Raw genomic sequence first — 25,677 nt, 5'->3', positions numbered from 1 at the left:
TGCAAATTCAGCCCCTCCCTGATCCTCATTCAGCTCTACTACTCTTGAGACAAGTGTATGTTAGCCTCTTGATGAAGGGTGCCAGTGTCTCCTATGGGACATTCCCATCATCGAAGTTGGAGGCTTGGAAAAGTAGAACTTGGATGAAATGTTATGCAATGACAGTTCTGGATTTTGCTCTTTGCTGGATTAAATGACGATACATCACTTAATTTCTCTGATGCTCAATTTTCTCATTATGATGAAAGAATTTGGGTCACCTCTAACCTGGCAAGCCTAAGAAGGCAATGTCTATAAAAAAAAAAGTAATATGCAAAAATTATGCTGGGAGAGGCTACTCACAGCTTTGTTATATGGTGTGTATAGGTAGGTGCTGAATGCAAGACCTGCAATTAAGACCATAGGCAGGCCAATTTAGAGGCAGCAATATGAAATGAGGAGAGACGGAAAGACAAGGGTGTAATTGAAAGAATATGATGGAAAGTTTGGAGACTGGGACTCCTATCCTGGCTTCATGACTAATTCCTTGAGCTAAACTCAGTCATTTAGCTTATGAGGGTCTCAAGTTTTCTCCTTTTCGACATGAATCCATTGAGGCAGTGGTGCTCATCATTCATTGGCTCACAATAGAATCCTTCAAGAACTTTAAAAGAATATTGTTGTGCAGGTCTCATCCCCAGAGGTCCTGATTTAATTGGTCTGTGGCGTGGCCTGGACATGAGGACTTTTTAAAGCTCTGAGATTCTAATGGGCAGACTAGCTTGAGAATTCATTATTAGAATTTGCTTTGGAAAATGGCAGCATGATTTAAGGGGTGTGAGAAGGCTTCCCCCACCATACACATATATGTCCAACACATACCTGTCAGATTGCATGATAGTTCCTCCTTGGAGATTCACCCATTGGGTATTAAAGCCCCTCATTACTTAATAAAATTCAAATACTCCTGGTACATGTGACACCTTGAACTTACAATAAGTATATCTTACCTAGAATCATGAAAACTAATTTGGAAAGAATCTCAAAGGTCACAAGTTCAAACTAGCAAGTATTTTTAATGTGATCTTTGTAGATAAGGAAACTGAAACTCAGAAATATCTTTCTCTAGTGTTAGGCTTTTCCATAGCATTTATTTTGGTATGAATGTAGGGGGAGAATTTAATTCATCTTTCTAACATAATGTTTTTAAGAATTAGAGGTTTTGGACTGTACTTGTGTGACAATGTGTTTTTTTTAAAGCCACGTGTGCTTTTATCTCTATTTCAGAGTTTAAAATCCTTTGTGCATGGTTTTGGATGGGGAGTCCCATGAATGATGGTATATAGCCTTTAATATACCTCATTTATCTAAATAAGCATTTCTGGCTCTGTTTTGTTATTACCTTGTGATTGCTTCCTATGATCTACCTTTCTGTCTTTCTACCTTTCATATTAATCTGCAATATCTCTGATCTGCTGGCCTAAGAGAAAATGTCATTGCCAAATTGAAAACAAAAAGATCTCCCCCTTATGTTAAAAGACACAAACAGCTGTCATGTAATGTACATGTCTGTTCTCAAAGCCATGTTGGGCATTTCATTTTGCCTTTCTGGGAATCGTTTGGGTTTCCATTGGGGTGAATAGTTTGAACTCTATAAATGTGTAACATATTAAATTAATCAATCCCTGAAATAAATGTTCCAGTCTGTTTAAGTTTTGGCTACTCTAATGGGAGCACACCCTTTCTCTCCTTGTTAATCAGCATAGTCCTGTCTGATCGAACCTATGTGAATCAAACCCAAAGCATCCTATACCAGGTGCTGGTGAAATGATGTTTACAAAGGTATGACCTTATCAGGAATTCCATAAGAAGGATTTCTAAGGGACTTGCTCAAGCAGGATATTATGATCAATATATTTATTACTCTTTGTTCCCAAAATATAATTGGAATCACACAAATCTTCTTGTCAAAATTCCATTGCTGGTTTAGTTCTCCATTGGACAGGGAGGTGGGGAGGACAATCTATAATATAAATACTTTTTTATAATTTTACGATATTACATCTCCTGTAAAATAACTGCAAACATTTAAATAATTTTTAAAATTCTCATAAGCCCAATGTTTTTCTTCTTCTACTATCTCCCCCAAAGCATAAGTTTTGGGATATATTATATATTATTTACATTAAGATAATATTTACATAAGGGATATTGCTATAATACATTGAATTGGGAAACTACTTGGTATGTTACATGTTCCAGTCTGAGAAAGAAGCAATCTCAAGATTTTTCATAAATGTGACCAATATTTCTCCTTTGACCAGCCTCATGCAATCATTTTTTAAAGATATTAAATGAGAAATAAAAATCTTTAATGATACCTATCCAAGAAGAACTAAAAAATGCATTACTTTCACTTAGAAAAGTTGCTAACATGATAAAAGGTGTTGCCTCTTTCAGGCTTAATATTTAAGATTTTTAAATTAATTTATATTAATATTTAAGAATTAAGGTAGAGGGGGAACTTTGGGAACCATAAATAAATGACTTAACCATCAATTTCAATTCTTTCCTCTTTATTTTAAAGAAAATGACATGCAAAATGTGTTTTTAAAAATTTGTTTAGTGGATCACACAGAGTTTTGAATAACTGTAATCAACATAGAATGGTTCAATAAGCATTCCTGAATTCTAGTCTTTACTTTACCGCATACTAGTTGTATAAAAATTGACAGTTAGCTTCTTAAAAAGCCCTAGTATTCTCATTTGTACAATTTGTCTTGTGAGAACTAATGATAATGTATGTAAAACAAATTAAAAAGTGCCTGACAAGATAGCAGCTACTTAAGAAAACAGGGACCTTTTAAAACAAAGTGTGCTTATTCATGGGAGAGCAGTTACTTAACCCTGTCCGTTAAGGATCCTATCAAGCATATCTCCTTGCAAACAATGTTCTCCCAAATTTAGTGAAATCTAAATCTTGATACTTTCTCTTTATTTTTTCCCCCAGTTTTATTGAGATACATCACTGCATACATTCTGCACATCACATAATGGACATACATCACTATGTAAGTTCTTCAGGTCTCTTCATATTTTGCTACCTGATTACATTCAATGTGTCATTAAAAAAAGCCTTATATTTTTTCTGTTTCTCAAATATTCTCATGGAATAGTGGTGTTTAACACTAATGGAACTTTATGAAATAGTCTTATCTCTATAGAGAAAGGTGTATTATATGTTTTTTACATTTGTGCTCGTTTTGTTATATTTTTATTCATTTATTTAAATATAAAAGCTTTATGATATATAATTCACATACCATATGATTCACCCATTTAAAGTGTATGATCTAAAAGTTTTTAGTATATTCACAGGGCTACGAAGCCATCACCACAGTAAATTTTATAACATTTTTATTATTCTTAAAGGAAACCCAACACACATTAATAGTCACTCCCCATTTGACCCAACTTTACCACCCCAGGCAACCATTAATCTAATTCCTGTCTCAATTAGCTTTGCCTATTCACATAATATTAGACATAGATACATATACACACACACACACACACACACACACACACACACACACACACACACACTCTCTTAGGTAGGTAGACAGATATCGCATTCTGTTTATCGTTCATTAGAAGGGCATTTGATCTGTTTCTTCTTTGGGGTTATTATGGATATTCATGTAGAAGTTTTTATGAAGACATATGTTTTCATATTTCTTAGGTATATTCCAAGGCATGGAATTGCTGGATAATATGGTAACTCTATGTTTAGCCTTTTGAGTAACTTCCAGGATGTTTTCCATCATTTTACATTCCCATCAGAAATGGATGAGTGTTCTGATTTCTGCACATCCATGTCATCATTTATTATTATCTGATTTTTTTTATTAAATCCATCCTGGTGGGTATGAAATGGTATTTCATTGTAGTTTTGACTGTATCCTGCATTTTCCTGACGGCTAATGCTGTTGAGCATTTTTAATGTGCTTATTGGCTGCTTGCATATTTTCTTTGGAGAAATGTCTATTCAGTTCCCTTGCCCACTTTTGATTGGGTTGTGATTTTTTATTATTTAGTTGTAAGAGTTCTTTATATATTCTAAGTACAAGTTACTTGTCAATGCAATATTTATTTGCATTATATGTGTTGTCTTTTCATATATTTACTAGTACTTTTTAAAAAATAAAAGATTTTTATTTTGAAGTACATTTTACCTATTTTTTCTTTTGTTGCCTGTTCTTTAGGTGTCATATCTAAGTAGGCTTTGCATAACCCAAATAACAAAAATTTATTCATTTAATTCCCTTAATGATATTTTCACTATTTTTAAGTTACTTCTTAGTAGTTGATTTAAGACTTACCATATATACCTAAACTTATCAGAATCAAATTCAACTTTATACTAACTTTATTCCAACTAGATAAGAATTATTACTCCTATATAACACATCCCTATTCCCCTTTTTGTGCTATTATTGTCATATATATTATATCTATAGATGTTGATTCATATAGTTATTACCTTGTATTATTTTATATATTCTAAAGGAGGTGAGAGAAGAGCTAGTTTATATTTATAGGGTTTGTTATGTTAATTTCCTTATTTACTATTTCTTGACCTCATTTGTTTCTGTGGATTCCAATTACCATCTGGTGTTATTTTCTTACTCTAATACAGCTCTGTTCCTATTCACCTTCTTTGTGCTGTTATCATCAAATATATTACATTTCTACATATTGTAGGCCAATGATATGATTATATATATTTTGTTTTATGTGTTTGTTTTTTAGCTGTTAAAAGAAAAAAAGTAGGAAAATATGTGACTTTTACTTTCTTTTTTATTTATCTACACAATTATCTTTATTGGAGCTCTTTGTTTCTTCAGATGAATTGAGTTACTTATTATCTGGAATCATTTGCTTTTGGCTTGAACTTCGTTTAGTATTTTTTTTAGGTCAGGTCTACTAGCAATCATTTTTCTAGGTTTTGTTTGTCTTGGAATGTCTTTTTATTATCCTCACTTTTAAAAGATATTTTTGCTGGATATAAAATTATTGGAGCTTTTTTTTTCTTCCAGCAGTTTTAATATGCTGTCCTACTGCTTCTAGCCTATTGCTTCTCCTTATTCTAAGGAGAAGTCAGCTGTTAATATTATTGTTCTCTTGTGATGAGTTGTTTTTTCTCTTAGCTTTCAAGATTTTCTGTTTATCTTTGGATTTTGTTATTCCTATATAATATGTCTAGGTATGAATATCTTTCTGTTTATCAGGAATTCTTTGACTTTCTTGGATATGTAAATTAATCTTTTTCATCATATTTGGGTAATTTTCTTAGATTATTTTCTCTAATCGTTCTCTTTCCTCTTTCCCTGTCACACCCGCTAAATGCACATTAGCAAGCTTAGTGGTATCCCCCATTTCTCTGAGACTGTGTTCATTTTTCTTCACCATTTTTCTTCTGTTCTTCATATTGCATAATCTCTAACAAATTATCCTCAAGCTTGCTCATTCTTTCTTCTACCAGTTCAGATCTACAGTTGAGCCCCTTGTGTAAATTTTTCATTTCAACTTTTCAACTTTAAAATTTCCATTGGTTCTTTTTATAATTTTTATCTTTTTTATGTTCTCTATTTGATGAGACATTGTTCTATTTTTCTTTACTTTAGTCATTGTTTCTTTTAGTTCTTGAACATGTTTACAATAGCTGCTTTAAAAATTGTGTCTATTAAGTCTGATGTAGGGGTCTTCTCACAAGAAGTTTCTGTTGACTCATTTTTCCTTGTGTATGAGTAACACTTTTCTGAGATTTTTTTTTTTTTTTTTTGCATTTCTCATCATTTTTTTGTTTGAAAACTGGACATGTTAGATAATATATTTAATAGTTCTGGACACTGATCCCCTTTCTCCCAGGCTCATTATTATTGTTGTTTAATTGTTCATTTGTTTCATTTCCCTTGCCCAAGGAGACATTCAAAAAAATGTTAAACCCTTATTCACAGTTTTTCTTTCCATAGTTTCATTTACCTGTGGTCAATTGTGGTCTGAAAATATTAAATGGAAATTTTCAGAAATAAACAATCCATAAGTTTTAAGTTGCACACCATTCTGGGTAGCGTGATGAAATCTCACGTCATCTCACTCTGTACTGCCTGGGATGTGAATCATTTCTTTGTCTAGTGTGTCCACACAGTATATATTACCCACCTGTTAGTTAGCTATCTTGGTTATCGGATTAACTGTTGCAATTTCACAGTGCTCGTGTTCAAGTAACTTTTATAGTAGCCTAATACTAAATCCCAATGCCTGTCATTCACCTCACTTTATCTCATCATATAGGCATTGTATCACCTTACATCATCACAAAAAGAAGGGTGAGTACAGTATAGTAAGGTATTTTTAAGAGAGACAACATCCATATATCTTTTGTTATATTATTTTTATTTTTCTATTTATTATTGTTAATCTCTTACTGTACATAATTTGTTATATTATTTTTATTTTTCTATTTATTATTGTTAATCTCTTACTGTACAAATTAACTTTATCATAGATATACTTGTATAAGGAAAAAAACATAGTATAGATAGGGTTTGGTACTTTCTGTGGTTTCAGGCATCTATCGGGTGTCTTGATATGTATCCCCTGCAGATAAGAGAGGACCACTGTAATCATTTTACTATGCTTCAATTAATGGGGTGAGAATATTCCTTTCATTTTTCACTAGAAATAGCATTATATAACCATTTTTATTTATATTTTATTACTGACATTCAAAATTATTTCATTCCCTCAATATAAATTAGTTATTTATACATTTTATACATATGTCTATTGAGACTCTTGGGGCTTTTTTTAAAAAATATTTTTATGAGCTCTTTAATATAATATGAATAAGACTATCAATATTTGCCACAAGTACTTTTACTCAACTTGTTTTCCACCATTTTTATTTTAGCCGAACACATTTTTTATTATCTAAACAGTTTATATGCAGTCACATTAATTAAGCAGAACATCTGTTTGATTTTTGAGATGAGAAAAGAGAGAAACAGAAGGACTTATTCTAAAGGTCATGATTCTGAAAATTATTGTCAGTCACCTTTGGTTCATGGGGCATTTCCTGGACAGTGGTGGAAGAAGCATTGCTTTCTCTGCATGGTATGCCTCTCCATATGGCTCTGGCATAATCCATTATAGATATCTCATTAATTCACTGTTTTTCTGGTAAACTCATTCTCAAGGAGCTATGCTCAAGATTCCAATTCCAATGAATTGAGCATTAGATCAAGTCTCTCTGTATTTTTTTAAAAACCCAAACACCTTAGGAGCTATGATAGTCTCTATTCTAGACTTCAATTTTTCTTCTTCTAGGAGGAGCATCTTTTAACAACTCATTTGATGGGTTAACTGGAAGAACCTAGTCGGATAATGTAAGCAAAAGCACATTTTTCAATCGTAATTCTTCCTCTCATTTACCTGGTTGAATGAGAGCACCTCAATTTATCTTGAGAAAGTTTATGGTGACTAATCTCCTGAATATTTCTTAGTAGGAGGGTGCTTGCATGTGCCTTCTAAAATACATACTTCACCATTAATTTATGATTTTAGTTCTTAAGACTTTTTTAGACATCATCCTCACCTATTCAAGTGCCTCTCATACGTGTCTCTTTTTTTTTTTTTTTCTTTCTTTCAAGAAGGGAAATATATTTAATTAGTCCTTAGTGGTTTATCTGTCTGTACAACTGAAGTGTTCTCATGGCTGTATGCTTCTAGCTTGGCTATGTAGACATATAACCACTGATAATTCCCCTCCACCCCCATTTCAAACTAGCAGGCAAATAGAAATAGAGGCACATACCCTGCAAGCTGTCTACTTCTTATTATTAATTTAAGATAGGACTAGTGATAAATATGATTTTATTCTTTTCTTAAAATATCTGTCTGGTTGTGGTATTGATAAAAAAATATTGATCAAAATATAACAATACAGTTCATTTGGGAGAGGAATCAACTTCAGTGAGAGAATAATTTTAGTCTTGTGGTTTGAAATAATATATAATCACATTAATTTAGTCCAGAAATAAGTTGAAATTATGTGTTATCCCCCATTATCCCTAAATACACATCATGGGCTATAATAACTTGCAGTTTTCTTCTGCCATGAAAGCAAAACTTTCTAACTGAAAACTTTAGAATCATATAACCTATATTTTATTGCCATGGGTGGGGGTGTCTTAAGTATGAAAATTTCAAACTGGCATTTTCTCTAGAATGTAGAAGAGGGCTCACTTTTCAGATATGACCTTATCCTGAACTTTTCAGAAATAGCACAATCAACTAAATATATTTGACCATATCAGTTTACTGAAATTTGAAGCTATCTCTCTGTATCTATCCCTATCTATATCTATATATCTATACCTATAGACATATCTCAGGTATTATCAGGAAAATGATAATCCAAAGCTTCAAGTATTTATAACCTCTGCACATGGAAACACGACTATTGTTGTTACTAATTGAAAATGTTATTATCAGTTCCTGTGCAAGTCTTCCTTTCATATGCAAAAACATTGGCAGATTAAAATATAAAAACATATGAACTAATGTTAAATTCCCCTAGAGTATACGGTTAACCTATATCTGCTTTCAGCAGAGAGAAGGAAAACAATTACCAACTTTGTTTCAGGTAATTGCTATGGCTACAGTTACCAGGAAAAACAAATTCTGCAAAAGCAAACTCAAAATAATGATGGTGTTTCTTCCTTCGGCAAATTCCATAGAATAGGTATTTGACAAAGGTCCCACACAGTACCACCATAGCACACCATGCTATACCAACATATTCTCACCAGATCCACGCTTAATAACTCAGAGAAATAAAACAATAGAAATTCTTTGGAGCAAGAATATGAACCAACAGGTCCTAACCGTTTGATGTTTGATGATATCAAACTTTAAGAAGTTTACTGTTTTTATGAAAGTGCTTTCATAAACTTTAATATACAGATTTGTACATTTCGCTAGTGACATTTTTAAATAAATGTTCCACAGATTTAATTTATAAATCTAAGTTTTGACAGGCTGAAGAAAAAACCCTCCAAAAGGGAAATATGTCCACCATTTATTGTGAATACTCTTATGCCTAAAACCATTCTGTAGAGAATACCATTTTGCAAGCACACTTGGCCCAAACATCTGTGCTCTACTGTATTTTTCTGAATAAATCAACCCATTCAGGGACTACAAAATAAGAATTCATACAAAAGTATATGTAAAGAAGACAAATTTCTTTTTTGAAAAGCTCTTCCATCCATGATGAAGCTATTAAAAGAAGGTTTGAGTTAACAATAAAGAACAGGGGTAGTTATGTGGGTATCTGTGGTGGGAAGGCCCAGACAAGTGGTGGTGAGGTTAGATTGATGGAGACCCAGTGACCAGACAGACCACAAGGATGTCCTCTGGGGGCTTATTTGAATACAAATAAAGAGAAGATTTACACAGATGTGCCAAAGATTCATGGTAAACAGTTGGCAGACATTTCAGTTAGTGAGAAAAGCATGATGCCAGGGTGTTCTGGGGTTACAAGAGGCCAGGATGAGCATGGGGCTGGGGTTGAAAAGGCATAAGCAGCAGGCAGCACACAGAAGTATAAGAAGTACAGCTATAGCATGTAGCAGGGAAGGCATGTTCAGGAATAAATCTCATACATCGAAGAGCTTGATTCTAGAGAAACTGGGATAATAGGAGAGTCATAAAACCAGGAGTAAGACACAAATGACCCTGCTTCTAAAGTCAAAGGGTCCTAAAAGGATTTTCAAAAATGCTATGCGGGCACTTTTCCCCAAGCAGTCTACATCAGAACTTGCTTGGAGTAAGGGTGAGCCCTTTTAAAATTATTCTAACCCTGTTCAGCTTCCTCTCTATTGTAGCGAGCCACTGTCACTGATAGGAAAACTGCTTCTTGCACAGGTGTGTTGGGACAAATTAAAAAAAAAAAAGGTGTGTTGGGACAAATTAAGGCAAAACGCTAAAAACCACTGAAATAGGGGCTCAGTACCAGAGACAGAATTGCATTTAGGTCAATCTTGATGCTGAGCTGTGAGCACCAAACTGCTGGTTATAACAGGAAACTCATGAACCTTGGAATCAAGTTGGCTGGAGTTCAATTGCCAGTATGACACATACCATGGGCATATTTTTAAACTCACTGACTCTCATTTTTTTATGACCAGGTATTTAGAGAAAAGTGTACATCTGGTGGTCCGACATGGGATTCTAGAAGCACACTTTCTTTACTGTAGCTCTTCAGTGGTTTATAAATCCTTCCCATTACCTGTCCATAATCTGTCCTTTTCCAGCCAGCTGGAAATATTCCCCCAGTCTAATTCTCTGGGGATGGGACTCAGGCAGAGGATGATGTGGTGGGAACAAAGGAAATTGATGAAATATGAATTGAGAGTTAGATGGGAGAATAATGACCATGAAGATGGGCTCTCAGCAAGTCAGAGAACTGAGGTGCTGGGGGACCTGGGGCCCATCTTGTGTAAACCCCAAGAGGCAATTGCACTGAAATGGCCAGAGGCAGATGACTTCCTTTGTGTTCTTCTCACTTTCCTAGCCACCGCCTGCCATCTTGACAAGGGTCTCTTTATCCCTCTCCTCTTTGGTTCTCTGAAGATAAGCTATTGTTTCAAACATTAAAAAATAACACAAATATATAATTACAAATCAAGAAACATGCTAAGTAAGAAAAGAAGAGAATGCAGTGAGAGAAGATAATGGGGATCTGATTTAAGTACAGGGTGGGGTTGAGAAGTGGGAGGTAGAATAAGCAGAAGTTAAGTGTGTAAAGAACAGAAGGAAAGAGGTTTCTAGGCAGAGAGAAAAGCAAGACTTCTGTTGCAGCATCACTGGGACAGTAACTCTGAGAAGCGTTATCAGCGTCTGTCTCTGTTATCAAGAAAGCAAACAGGCTTTAGAACCAATTTACCTATAAATGATCTAATGCTTACAAATTTAAAATAAAATAAAACCACAACTTAGATTCTTAAAGAATGAGACTAAATCAGCAATACATAATGAGAACTCACAATATTTTAAGTAGTAACTATATAGACATAATCATTTCCATCGTGATCTAACTTGTTTCTATCTCTTTTCCCAGGTCTCAACAAAGGGAAAAGAGAAGATAAAAAAGGTAAGAAGTCTCACTAATGTTCTAAACTGTCTTCTCCCCAAGTTCAACCTGCCACTGATGTTTGAGGAATTCAGACCTCACATTCCTCCAGAACAGTGCTGGAAATCCCGTGTAGACCATCTCACACGTGCTCCATGAGCAACGACTCAGCATTTTGCATTTTCTTCCAGCTAATGAACCCCAAAGCACTGGCTTTCCAGCTGGGGTTGGCCACAGGCTGATGGGCATCAGAGGAAGGCTGTGCCATCCTGCAATATTTGTCGTGAGGCAATTAATTTGTTATATCAGAGCCTTTGCTGACTACACTTAGGTGTGGCTTTTGTTACTATAGAAGCTTCTGGCATTATTTCTCATTATACAAATAAGTATAATAATCATAAATAAGATGATACCTTAAACAGTATCAATATGCTTGTCCTCTTGCCTCTCTGAATATAAGATCTTCAACCCATTTACTCAAAGCACCCGTTAGCCTCAGGGGACATTTGTATATTATGCAAAAAAAGAACAAAGTAGTACCTGGCTTCTGCGATAAAAACAGACTATGGTTATGACAGTAGAATTTGCAGGTTCCACAGAGCCTTTACTCCCCTTTTAGGTTATGATGAGTATGCTCAGGGGGCTCACTGTGGTGTGGAGGATGTGCTCCATCTGGGTCAAGTGAATGTAAAGAAAAGATAGAATAAGAGAGAAAAAGAATAAATGCCCAAGCCTCCCTAGGCCTAGGACATTTGTGGGAAGAAGAAGAGAAGAAAAAAAATGAGCGTTAGACAGATATCTTCTGATGTCCTCTTTGTGGTGAAAAGAAGAGAACATTCCAGAGTTGGGAGGGAAACACTGAAGGCAGAGAAGGGCTCTGCTCTCCCCACATCAAGGCCCCTAGAAAGAAATCGTCTCAGAAACGTCCTCCAGTCACCATGGTGAGAAGTAGTCACAGCAACTTGGCAATGTTGGATCGTCAAGCAGAGGAAGGCCTCAAGGGTTAACTTTCTGGAGTCGCCCTAGGTTTCAAAGCAATTGAGACTTTGGCCGGGGATCTTGCACACTGTATGATAATATGACTATGTACCAAGGGTTACTGAGCAGCCCGTAAGACCCAACACTGACTAAAGTTAGACCCTGCAAGGTCTATACACAAGCAGAAGTCAATGTCCTTCTCATTGGCCAGGGGGATTTCTTAGCCCTGGCCATACTGAGAAAGATCAGCTTATGAGCATTGCCAGCTCCATATGACTAGAGGATGAGCAGCACCAGCTGGATGAGGGACATTGTCCTAGAGCCCTGAGGACCTGACCCTTCTCATGAATTTAAGGTTGTGCACTTGGCACCTCTTTCTCTATATGCTCAGACATGACACTGACTTAAGGAGAGAGTGACAAGAGGTGGTATTTCAATGACTATTTTATGACATCGAAATGGACTACTTAAATGAGACTAATATTGATACCAGATGATTTATTTATTCTTATTATTATTTGATTATGTGTGTGGTAGAGGGAGAAGATGGTGGATAGTATGAGCGCCTTATGTCAAAAATTAGGCTTTTTCATCTTTGTATCTCTTCTAGTACCTGACCCATGCCTCTACATGTAAAGGGAGCTTAGAACAAAAATTACCTATAAATAAATAATGGATAAATAGATATTTTAAAATTTCAATTGTTCACAAAATCCTAGAGAGCAGTTCACAGTATCTTAAAGTTATCCACTTATTTCTACACTTCCTAACTCAGTGCTCCAGAGATATAAATCACCTTCGGTAAGAAGGAACCAAGTCTGGATTTCCAAACTTGAAGAATTTTTCTGTTTCCCAATTATTTCTATGTTGGAAGGAGGCATCACATCTAGTTTGAGAAACCCTGGCTATAAGAGATTTTCAGTCAACACACAAAGGTTCACAGGGGTTTTTCCTTCCAAGAATAATCTCCCGGGGCCCCATTCAACAATAAATATTGCCCAACTTCCCTGTGCAGAAGTCAGTGTAAGGCCGCAAACACTAAGGAAATTGCCTCTGCATCCAGCCGGCTGATTTGGCAGGCCAGGAGCCAAGGCACAAAGGAGGCCTGTCTCTGTTTGTTTCCCTCATACTTTTCCTTCTCTCTGAGCAGTAAGCCATGGAAAGTTACGGAAAAGCCTGGGAAGAATGTGTTAGAGACTCTCTCTTCCCACAGACCCACTAATTATGAAGAACCAAAGTTTTTGCCTAACTGACTGGGCAGTCATGATTCTGACCACTGGACATACTGCAAACACGGGCTTCTGTAAACCTCACTCTAAAGGGCGTCTGGGAGAGAGGCCTCAGAGTCTTCACTCACTTCGTTTCATTGTCAGGCTCCTCCCAGCAAAATTAAAGACAACAGACATTTTAGGACACTTTGCCCTTGTTACCCAGTAGAATCCTAGGGGACATTCTCCTTCTAGCGTCATAGAAGATGCACCCAAATAAGTATTTTGTTATCTTAAAAGGACAAAAGACCAGAGACTTAGCTTGTGATTCTAATATGAATAAGCCACTGATTTCCATATGACATGAGTTAGGGCCCTCTCCTTCTCTGGGGCTGAATGTCCATCCTGAAAAAAATATCTTGTTTGAAAATTTGTCATTCAGACTAGTTTTTAAATTATTAACCGGATGTAAATCTTGACATTTTGGCCTGTGTTACACATTTTTTTTCCAAGGGCATTTTTAAGTGATTTTCTAAAATTCATTTCTTCAGTTAATTAGATCGATTCCATAAATAAAAACTTACCTTCACAAGCTGTTTCGATACATCAAGATAAAATCTATGCAGGAAATGTAGGATAAATATTTGATTCTTTCCCATTACCATACATTGTATCATCAAAGCCATGAGCTGTGATTTATTCAGAGTTGTTTGTAATTTTCTCTTTGGAGTTCTGAGTATCTGTCTCTTCTATGTAATTGTGTTTGTATGCTAAAGGAAGCAGAATCTACTGTATTGGTGGTGTCAAGCTGAAATACGATATTTGCTGGAACCGGCATTGGTCCACTTACTAATTTCTGAATTTTTTGGAAAAGCTAATAGTTTTGTTAACCGGAAGGCTCTCAGACTGTAAAACCTTCTTTCTGAGCAATAAAAACATATTCAAATAATCTAGGTAGCCTCAATAAGAGAAATGATGTATTTTTTAATGAGGAAATAATGAGATCAGTGAGATACTAAGATACCAGCTCAAAAATGGCGAGTTGGTGTTAAGAAATGCCATGAAAGAGAGGCTGCCATACACATTTAATAGTATATGTACAAAATGATGTATATGTACAATTCGAACTAAGTGGGCAAAAACGTATGTCAATTTGTTTGAAAATTGTAACAGAGGAAGAACATGTTTTTAGATATTTTAACAAAAGCGTACTATTTATAATTTTAGAAATATTAGCTTTTATATACTGTAAACCAGTGGTCCCCAACCTTTTTGGCACCAGAGACCGGTGCTCCTATGAGAATCTAATGCCTGATGATCTGAGATGGAGCTGAGGTAGTGATGCTAGTGCTGGGGAGCAGCTGCAAATACAAATGAAGCTTTGCTTGTTTGCCTGCCTCTCACCTTCTGTGTGGCCTGGTTCCTAACAGGCCATAGACCAGAACCAGCTTGCGGCCCTGGAGTTGGGGATCCTGCTCTACATGTACTACTCTATTATCAATAACCACTTGGTTTTACTAAGTTCTCAAGAATGTCTAGGTTAGCAACATTCTACACCTACACTCAGGTCAAACAAGTGCAAATATCTAACAGAAATCAATAAAGAACATGACATATGGAACTATTACTTTTCCAGCTACAGGTGATTATATTCAGAAAAGAATGCAATAATTCCTTTAATGTTAAATGTACTTAAATGTCCATTTTCCACCTTTGTCTCTTGCCAGAAGCACAATAATTATTCCAGATCTGGGTCATGTAATAAACGTCTGGGAATAGTTTACTCACTTGAGCTGTTTCTCATACTGAGACATGGAACATGTGGTATTCCACCATCTGGGTCCTTTATATGTAACTTTCCTAGCTCTCCACCAGAGTTAGTCAGTCACGTGCTCTGAAATACAATAATGCAAATAATAAGACATTATTTCGCCTTTGGCTCAACCTATTATTCAAAGAGCCTATGGAAGTCAATTAAATTGTTCGTTTGAAGTAAGATTGAAAAAACGCTTTGTTGGAAAATAATGCAGAAATTGCATTTATATTTTAAATTTCTAAAACTATTCCAAAAGTATTAGGAGTTTACAGCTCGATGGTAATCCTCTGACAAAAAACAAGTAGAAGGGAGAGATTTAGGAATCAAACAATCACATTTTAACATGTAACCAGGGTGGGTGATGAGAGCATATTAGGAATGAAAAAAAGTCAAATACTAACAGATGTGGACTGTTTTACAAAGTATAAACCTAATAGGCATCCACAAAAAAGAAAAAAAAAAGAAAGAAAGAAAAAATAAAAAAGAACCATGGGAATGAAAAGCTACACAGAGTTTCCTGAGATTGTTTTAGTCTATATTTAAGCAGGCTAGGCTCAGCCAAATTTCCTGAGAAATTTATATTGGCCTGACCAACCTGAATGCCTAATAAATAGGTCTTAAATGTATAGTAAAGTGGTTGACCCAGTGGGTAGAAGCAGGGACTGGAAATACTATAGAGGACACAGTTTAAGTGCTGGAATATACAACACTGTATATATTATATTACACGGCGTACTCTAGAAAATGAGAAAGCTGTTCCTTTCAGATATTTCTCTGTGGATTACAGTCCTGAGAATGGATTTCCTTGAGTTTCTCCCCTGACACTCACCCCAGGTCTAGTCTGATCATGGCTACACATAACCTACCAAGTAGGTGATTGTTTTGGAACTATCACCTGGTTTTACCAGTCAGTCACTAGAACTCTCACAAGATAATTCCTCACGAAGAGCCTAACACTGTTCTTCAAGAGTTTGCTATGACCTGTAGGGTGCTCATGTGATCTCGCCCCAGCTTCTCTCACCAAGCTCAACTGGGGACACTCTGAATTATCATCCAGCTACAATGGATTTCTGTCTCTAAATACAGGCTTTTCCCTGCTATCTTATTTTCTCTCTGCCTGAAATGTCTTTCTCCACATTCTTTGCATATTCCAGTTGGTCTCAGTCTTTCAAGTCAGCTTAAATATAACTCTTCAGAGAAGTTTCTTCTGAACACTAAGTAGAATGTTTCTACTTTAAGTAGAAAGAAACCAGTCACTGTTAGTATCTATATAAGCAACCCATTACTCTCCTGATTATGACTGTGTTTGCTTGTTTACTGTTGGTTTCCCTCACCAGAATGTAAACTGGGCCAGGAAGCATTCTGTCTTGTTTGTTGTTGCATCTCGAGTGCCTATGACAGCTTCTAAAACATGGTTGGCCTCAGCATAATGTTGTTAAATAATGAATGAAGAGAAGAGTGAAAAAGGCTTCGTAGTGAAATAAAGAGATGAGAGGAGAGAAGTACATGTGCAGAGTAAAGAAGAGGAGAGAGAATTAGGACAAGAGATTGTTTATTTCCTGTGGGTCATTTTCAAACCTTTATTCCCCCTCACCCCAAACCTAAGTGGACAAGATGAAGGTGTGTGTTAGCATGTCCCAGGATACTCTGGGGATATAACTGTGGCGTTTGCCCTTAGGAAGGATAGGACAATTAGAGAGGAATATCTAGAATGCTACTAAAACAAAAATCTTCACTCTAGCAACTGAGGCCTCTTGACTCACTCATAGATAGGTTACTTTCGTCATCTACCCTGTTTATAAATTGGGAAATTCAGCTAGAAGATTAAAGCTCAAACATCTTAAGTGTGTTAACTCAAATGATTAATGAATATGGAAGACAAAAATTGGAACAAGATTTGTTAGAAGACAGGAAAAGGTAAAAACTCTGCTTAGTATATCCATATTATTAAACTTCTGGGAATGGAATAAGTTTAGAGACGCATGTGTGAGAAGGTAAGAGTTAGAGCCGGAATGTGGCTGGGAATAACCATATGGTGGTGAGTAGTCAGATCCCCCCACTTGCAGAGCACCTACCATCACTCTGTTGGTTGGTTGATGACCTCAGTTAAGCCATATTGGTGCAAAACAGTGAGAATGACTGTTTCCGCTGCTACTGAGGATGGAGCAGCTTTTTCCTGCTGTCTATTAAGTGGAACTTGGACTGTAAAACAATAGCAACAAAAAGAGAGTAGACAACTTAAGCATTTTCCCATAAACACAGGGCTTTCATTCATCCTTGCCAAGGCTCTAAGTCAGTCTGTACTGAGCAGCAAGCTGAAACCCGCTGGGCTGACAGCTGCTGCTGGCCGGGAGCCCACTGTGGACCTAAGGAGAATAATGCTCCCCACTTCATTCAGGGCTTAAAATAAAGCAGAATCACCACTTTGGAGATACAGAATGTGTCGGCCTGGGGGTGGTGGTGCCGAGGTCACTGCTTGTGATCTTCTTGGGTCAGATGGTAATCAAGGCCTTCAGAAGATATGTTAACCAAGCCATATTCAGTTTATCAATTTTAATTATTTTTATGTTTACTAGGCAGAAGATGGATAGATGAATTTTCCAAAATTTTTTTTTGCTTCTTCACTGATTTCAGAAAATTAAATATGAATTTCCAGAACTTGAAAAATATTTCTAAAATAATACTTACTCAAGAGATCATAGGTCTCCTAGACTGGCATACTTATGGTCCTGAATATCTAGGGGTATGCAGGGTTCAAGGACCATTATCAGAAACTCCATTTCCTTCCCCTTAGGCCCACGGTGGTGGTAGAACTTCAGAAATAGTTTCAACACACATTTTTACAAATGACATTCATCAACCAGAGAAAAGATTACCCAAATAATGTAATTACAAAAGTTTTCTGGGATGTAGTTCCCAGAGATTTATCTTGCTTTTTGACAAAGGATTCTTAAACACATGTAATAATTTACCATCTACAAAGACCGTGTGTCATCAGAAACAATTTATGAAGCAGTAGGAGGTAGTATGTGGCAGTATATTAAACAGTTCTCAAATACATAAACAGCTGGGGTTCTATTTTTCACATGCAAGAAATTTAAGTTACTGTTAGTCATCTCATGAACTTTAAAGGAAAATGGATACCATATTAATGACGTGGGAGCACTGAAAGATACAGCAACACCTTATGAATACATCTAAGAGACTAGATAACATTTTAATGTGTATTTTGTTACAGAGTGGTCATTGAAAATTGACAAACTACTTCCATTTTTCACAGAGGGATACAGATAGACCAGGATGTTCCAACTTCTTTCTATTTTTTAAAATCACTTATTAAATATTTGTTGACATCTATATACCAGGCACTGTGCTAGGAACTAGGTATATAAAAATAAGAAAAAGACAAGATTCATGCCCTCATGCAACTGGTTCTCAGAGTAAGCAGACTAATTTGCATCTTTAATATTGTAATTATGTCTATGAAAAGTGCCCCCAATAAGAAACAAGTGGCACCAAAGGAACTAGTAACTGGATGTTCTGACTTAATCTGAAAGGTCAAATGAGGGTTCTCTGACGAAGTGACATTAATCTGATTTATGAAGGATGAATAGTATTCGATAAAGTAGAAAAGGAAGAGCATTCCAGGCAAAGGGGCAACATGTGTAGAAGACTTAAAATGGAAAGAAGCTTAGCAATTTTAATAACCAAAGGAGGGCCATAGTGTCTGGAACATCAAAAGCCAGAAGGAGAGTGATGGGAAATGAAGGTATTAATGTAAGCAGGATCTTGCTGATTTTTTATGTTAAAAATTTGGGATTTTATCTTTAAAGTCAATGGGAAGCTTTTGAAGTATTTGATATGCTGAAACGCTATGATTAGAAATGCATTTTTTAACATCTACTTTTTTTTTTTTTTTGCTATTAAAAACTGGATTTAAGAGGGAAGCAAGAATGTTATGTGGAGAGATGCATTTAGCAGCTATTGCATAAGCCCAGAAGAGAGATAATAGTAGCATGAACTTGGTGGTAGTGGCAGTGGAAATGGAAAAAAGTAGGTGCCTCTGCACTAGAATGAAGAATATTTGATTCAGAATGGGTTTCAGTAAATATTTGTTGAATGAATGACTGATTGGTTTTGCATGTAAGAAGAGAGAAGAATCAAGGATACCTCTTACATTAGTTTAATTGACATTAAACTTAATATGCATATAGTTGTTCTCTATTGAAAGTGTTGTCCACAGAACCACCAGCAGCAGCATCACCTGAGAACTTGTTAGAAGTACAGAATCTCTGGCCTCAACCCAGACCTACTAAGAATGGGGCTATTAGTGAGATTTCCAGGTGATATCTATGCACATTAAGGTTTGAGAAGTGTTCCAAAGTAGGGTGGCATTGGGGCTGAGGTACACGTGATAATAAGAGAGCAGATTAGAATCAAAACCAAAAAAAGGAAATGCAAGGACATATTTAAATTATACATGGATCAAGAATAAAGACCTATTCAAGGTGGACTTGAGTACATAATCAGATGAGGCTTTTTATGGAAACTCATCACTGACATAAGCAAGTTAAATTCTCACATTGCAAACAGTAATAAGACAATGCTGGTGATGACTGTTTCTCTGCCTCATAATGAAAACAATAATAACAACTATAATAATAATCATAGTTATGGTGATAACTAAGACATATTTTACGGTTACTCAGTGCTTCTTTTATATACTTTTTCTGATGGAGAAATTCAAGTTAAAGGAAAAGCCCTAAAGAGTATGAGGGAGGAAATGACTTTGTATTTTATGGTGTATACAACAAAATGATGAAATTCTTCTTTCTTCCCATGCATTTTGATAGAGGCTAATGAAAAAAAAAACAAAAAACAAAAAACTAAGATCAATACTAAAGCTCTGTATAATAAGCTCACAAAATCTGTATGCTCTGTGTACAGAAAAATCATGTTCTCTATAGAGCAAGTACAGAAATATTGGAACATAGGAAAGATGTGTGTCCAGGATTGCTATATCATTATGAATTCCGATAGAAAGAAAATGCCAAAAATAGTTCTTAGCTATAGTCTAACTCAAAGCACCATGCAACCAAGATTACAAGGCTCTTACCATTATACATTAGATCAGTTCCATACACCCAAAAGCGTAGGGGGCAGGGCTGGGAAGCCACTATATTACATGTATCCTTAATATATTGCCAAAAATAGACAGGGTTCAGTTGTGCTCAGTGGCTCCTGAGGTTACAGAACATCATTCTTTTCCAAAGTTCCAGCTGGCAGTTACTTTCCCTTACTCTCATCTGCTCTTTTTTATATTCATGCACATGACAGCAGAGTTACCGAATCAGCCTGTGCAATCTTGCAATTATTGTTTTCAGAAAAATGCGCATGACAATTATTACATCAACAACTGAATAATTCAAAGCAGTCAGTTAATATTAATGTCATGTGTGCATAACTTAAGACAGGAGCAGCAAGAATGTTACGAGTCCTAAAAATTTGACCTTCAGGAAAGAATGAAAAAGATGACTTGTTTGACCTTGGAAACAGGAGGCTGGGGGAGAAATTAGAAGATGAAGAATATATGAGACAGACTTTAAAGGGAGAAGGTTTATGTCATGGTCAACTGGGCAACAGAGGAACACAGTGCAAATGAGCTCTAAGGAGCACAACAGAAGTTGAGAATAAAGGGTGAAGGGATTAGAGAGCCCTGGCGTAGTGGTTAACACAGGGCTTTGGATTTCAGTATTCTTGGATTTAAATCCTGGCTCTACCTATTAGAATAAACTGACCTGAAGACCATGGAAACCATGGAGTGCTGTTTTTGTGATGGTTTCAAGAGGGTTAGAGCATGAAAAGTGGGGATTCAATTATTCGAATGCTCTTGTAGTAGAAGGTTGGAAAACATAATCTTAGCCTCTGTTTTGTATTGATTTTGATTTTCTCCATTACTTAGTAAATTCACTTTTTTTATGATTTAATGCCTTTTCTTTTTATTTGATTTGAGCACTAGCTCTGAAATCACACTGCCTGGGTTTGAGTCCCATGTTTGAATATTTACTAGTTATTCATTCTCTTGGAGTCTCAGGTCTCATACTTGTATAATAGAAATCATAATAGTATCTATCTTGTATGGTTTTTGAAGGATTAAATAAAACCTCTCAGGCTGATTGGCAGATAGTAAACTCTCAATAAGTGAAAGCTCTTAATTATCATTCCTGATCTGAGTGGAGACTCCCTAAGCCCTGTGAAGAATTCAAAGATGAATCGGATAGTAAACCTGAACTGTAATAGCTTTCGGTGTCAAGTAGGAAAAATAAGACAGTACTTCAAATGACCGTGGTAAAGAGAAGTAAATCTGCCTCAGGAAAGATACAGGTAACAATTTGGGCATTTAAAGGGGAGAACTGGTTTGAAAGGAACAAGAAAAATATGGGGGGAATTTATAGAGAAGGTGATATTTGAACCAGATTTAGTAACATAAAAAGAGTTTGGCCAGCTGGAGGTGGGGGTGGCATAGGGTGATGAGAGAGAAGCGGATAAGGCATTCGCAGCTAAGAGGACAGGGTGGGCATTCATTTTGCAGCATTTTTAGGTTCTAGTGCTTACCTGAAGATTTGTTTCAACAAATTTTCCTTCTTGAGATATTCTAACAGTTTACTAAATTTTCGGCAGTCAATCCGCCTCTCACAAACCAGCCTCAAAAGCAGAAACACATTATTTGTTAAGAAATATCAACCATTTCAGTGAAATATCGTGGCCTAGTGTTGGTGCAACCCTCCTCAGTTTTCATTGTTATTCCATTATTGGATTTGCTTCCATGTTTTATTGTTTAATCATCTACATTGTGCAAGAATAGTAGATTATTCATGATTGTTAACAGAGGAAGAAAAACCTCAAATATTTAAAAAAAACCTATTTAGATTCTAAGCAAGTACAAAACTCAAAATACATCTTTTTGAAACTAATATTTTATTTCACACCTTGATTCAAATTAATATTGAGAAAATCATGAGCATCAACAAATTAAAGAAGTTAGAGAAAAATGAATTTGTTTTTGAGACACATAGAATTTATTGGCATTAAAATACTGGAGGAAAACATTCTTGGCAAAATATATTCTTCATTTTCCTTCAGGAAGTTAGCTCGGAAACTTTTACATAACTATAAGAGAGTGACTCCCAGACATAGTTGTTTTCTTTCCCCTCCCCTCCTGCTAATACATATAGTTTATAAAATTATACATTTATATAAATCTGTTACATTCGTGCATTCCAATCAAAACACTAAGTGTGTAGCATGGAGATTTAAATTCTTAACTCCACCATGGGGGTTTCATTTTCTGAAACTTTGCTGATTATTAGCCAGTCAGAATTTAGTACAAGGAAGGAGACGATGGCATCACTTCACCGGCTTGACAAAATCAATTCAAGCAGGCTCATAGAGAAACAGAAGTAGACACAGATTAAAGTAGCCCACCCTGGGGAGTCACACCCTCAGCCAAGGTGCCCAAATGAATCATATGCTTCCCTGACCCACATAAAATCAGCAGACAGGTTCTCAGTGAAACCATTCACTTTGCCCATAAGCAATGTTCCTCCTTCTTTTCCCTCTGGATTATGGTGTCATAAATTATCCAGAATTAAATCTGATGCATGATCACATTTCCTATGACAAATAAAATTAATAATTCCATCAGAACTAATATGAACTCAATACAAATTCAATACAGAGTCCTCTGTTTGATTTATATTTCCATCAATGATATTATAACACCTTTTCTCCTTTCTACTTTTGAGATAGAATTTAATTTTTTTAATAAGAGGTTCACTGAATTTCTTAAGTAGGATAATGTTCAGATTTATGGTGAATATAATGTCTTGAGAGGCACATTTTGTTGAAAATGTTAAAGAAAGTACTTCTGTGAGGTTGGCCTGTGGGAAAAGGAAGGTCCTGCTCTCATCTGTGTGCCATATGAACTGATAGTGAATAACCGTGGTATATGATGCATTTATTCACACATCAGAAGTGATAGCTACCTCTGAAGTCACATTGTCTAAGGGAAACCACATTGAGAATTATGAGATTGCAGCAGCATACTGAAGTTTATCTAACTCAGGTGAGGACAGAACTCTTCACTGGGGACTTCATTTTATGAAATTATCAATGAATTCTAATTTCTGGTCATGAGAAATGCCGAGTATAGAGAAAGGAATGCTTTTCCTGGTGTCAAACAGAAGATACAATTTTCTTCTTTCTTTTTTTAATCCATTACAGGAAGACAGTATGCACAGTGGAGAGAATGTGAACATTAGAGTCAGAATTAGCTGTTTTTATGTCCCAGCTCTGCTACCTATAAGAATTCTGGTCTTGAGTAAGTTAGTTATTTCTCTGAATTTCACTTCCTTAGATACCTGAGATAGAAATGATAATATCTTGAAAGATAATTATAGATGAGAGATAATACAATCATCCGTGTATCCAAAGTCATACTAGATGTCACAAAACTACAGGAACTTGGGAGTCTCCTATCCTATAACGATACAGATTTCAGTGTCTCTTGCTCAGCTGCTCATTATGGAGGACTTGTAGTTTATCTGAGTCTCACCCAGTTACTGACATCCCCAGAGAGATCTCCCCAACACTTCTAACACCCAGTGCTTTTCTCATCAATATCCTCCAAACTGAAGCCTTCAGTGTCAGCGCTGCTATGTACTTTATGAGTAGGCTGATAAATGTGCTGATTGTTGGCTTCCAGTGCTGCTCAGATGGAACACTCAAAGGTATTTGAGCCACTGTCTCCTCCTGAGTCCTCATTGCACTAAGGCCAAGATGAGAGCCACTCAGAAGTCAGAAGAGAGTCTCTTTCTCTTACTGTGTCACAATATGTCATCTGGGCCCCAAAGCTGTTTGTGCCGACCTGGTTTTCAGTTACTAACAAAACCAGTTTCTTTACCTTTTGCTTATAGCTCCTCTCACTGTAAAGCTCTGAGTGATTCACCCAGGCCATAGAGGCCAGTTGTGTGACTTTGAGCAAGTTACTTAACATTTCTATATCTCAGTATCCTACTGTATTAAAAGGCATTATAATAATATCTACTTACAGGGTTGTTGTCATAGCCACATACATCAATGTATGGAAAACACATATTGTAAGTACTACGCAAGTGTCAGCAGTTATTAGAACTTTTATTATTCTCAGAGTTGTTCTAGAATGTAGACCCTGGGAGCAAGAGGGAATTGTTGGAAGAGGTTAAATGATGACTCAAGCTATTTAATTGAAATATTAATAGGAGACTTGATTTATACTGTACCTTAAACTGGTAAAGTTATCTCCAATCAAAAGATACAGTTTCAAAAGAATAAAATATGCTGGAAACATAAAAGAAAACAAATTTGTTCTAGGGATGGTTAAGGGCGAAGAGAGATTCATGTTGGAGTTAGTGTTTCCAGAAGACTTGGAAAAATTAGAGTGACTTTGAAAGAAGAGAAGATGAGATGGTAAAGCCAGATTGAGAGCAAGTCATGAGTATAGAAACAGGCATGAAAACCAAGCCTGTTAGACAATGGTGAATGGTACATGGGGGTAATGGAAGCAAGAGAATGCTGAAGGCTCTAGCTTGAAAAGTAAGCTAGCGTTGCAGATGGTATTGAATGACACGCTCGAAAGTTTAGACTTATTTTTAAGGGAATAATAAACACCAAAAGTTTTTGTAAATAGAGCCCTTGATCATTTAGATATTTTCAAACTGTGCTCACTTTTAGAAATTATATTTTAAATCCCTAAAACTGCCTTTTATGTTCTAAATTTACATATTTGTATCCCATGTAATAAGTTACTTTTATGGTGGTAGTGCTTGCCGTATAATATATAAGTATGTTGGCATTTGACCACAGAAATTATAAAAAATTATATGTTATGTTTTATTGTATTTTACTTTTATTGTTTTATAAATGGAAATATTGTCCCCCCTCAAGTGCTATTAGTGATAACAAGCAAAGATCTCATGAACTTAATAAACTTGAGATAAAGATGGAACTCATTAGGCTGAACACAGAGACTCATCAAACCTAAGCCTGTTGACTACATGAGGAATTAGGAAGGAAAAAAACAAAGTAAAAGAACACATGCTAAAGACTATATAAAAGATGAATCTCAATGGGGAATTTGTGATCAATTTTTAGTCCTTCAGCAAGAAAGTTTTCCTTATAGTACATAATTCCATTGGTGGCTTGTACATATTTACTTTTGGTAAGTTTTCAGGAGTATTATTATGTAAGAAAATAGAGCACTATCTAAGGCTGATGTTTAGAGTGTTAACTTGGAGAGCTATATGGGTAAGGGAGAACACAGTTGGGAAACGGAGGAAGACTTCGTTATAGCCCAAATTAAAGGTGATGGAGATCTAAGGCAAAGGCAGAGAGAATAAACAGAGATTCTATAGCAGCTGCTCAAGGAAAGGGAAAAAGGCAGCCAGAAAGAAAAGGAA

At 35.9% G+C, this 25,677-nt stretch overlaps 1 long non-coding RNA gene across 1 annotated transcript in view; it reads left to right on the top strand.

Annotated features, from left to right (window-relative positions):
* The window catches only part of LOC111745221, a 50,908-nt gene that overhangs the window by 11,144 nt on the left and 14,087 nt on the right, over positions 1–25,677 (top strand). Inside the window, exon 2 of the long non-coding RNA XR_002782559.1 lies at positions 11,168–11,200. This is a non-coding gene — a long non-coding RNA (uncharacterized LOC111745221). The remainder of the gene's footprint in view (positions 1–11,167; positions 11,201–25,677) is intronic.

The sequence above is a fragment of the Pteropus vampyrus genome, unplaced genomic scaffold (genome assembly GCF_000151845.1).
Source record: "Pteropus vampyrus isolate Shadow unplaced genomic scaffold, Pvam_2.0 Scaffold149, whole genome shotgun sequence".
Lineage (NCBI taxonomy): Eukaryota > Metazoa > Chordata > Mammalia > Chiroptera > Pteropodidae > Pteropus > Pteropus vampyrus.
This window is presented reverse-complemented; position numbering and strand designations above follow the sequence as displayed.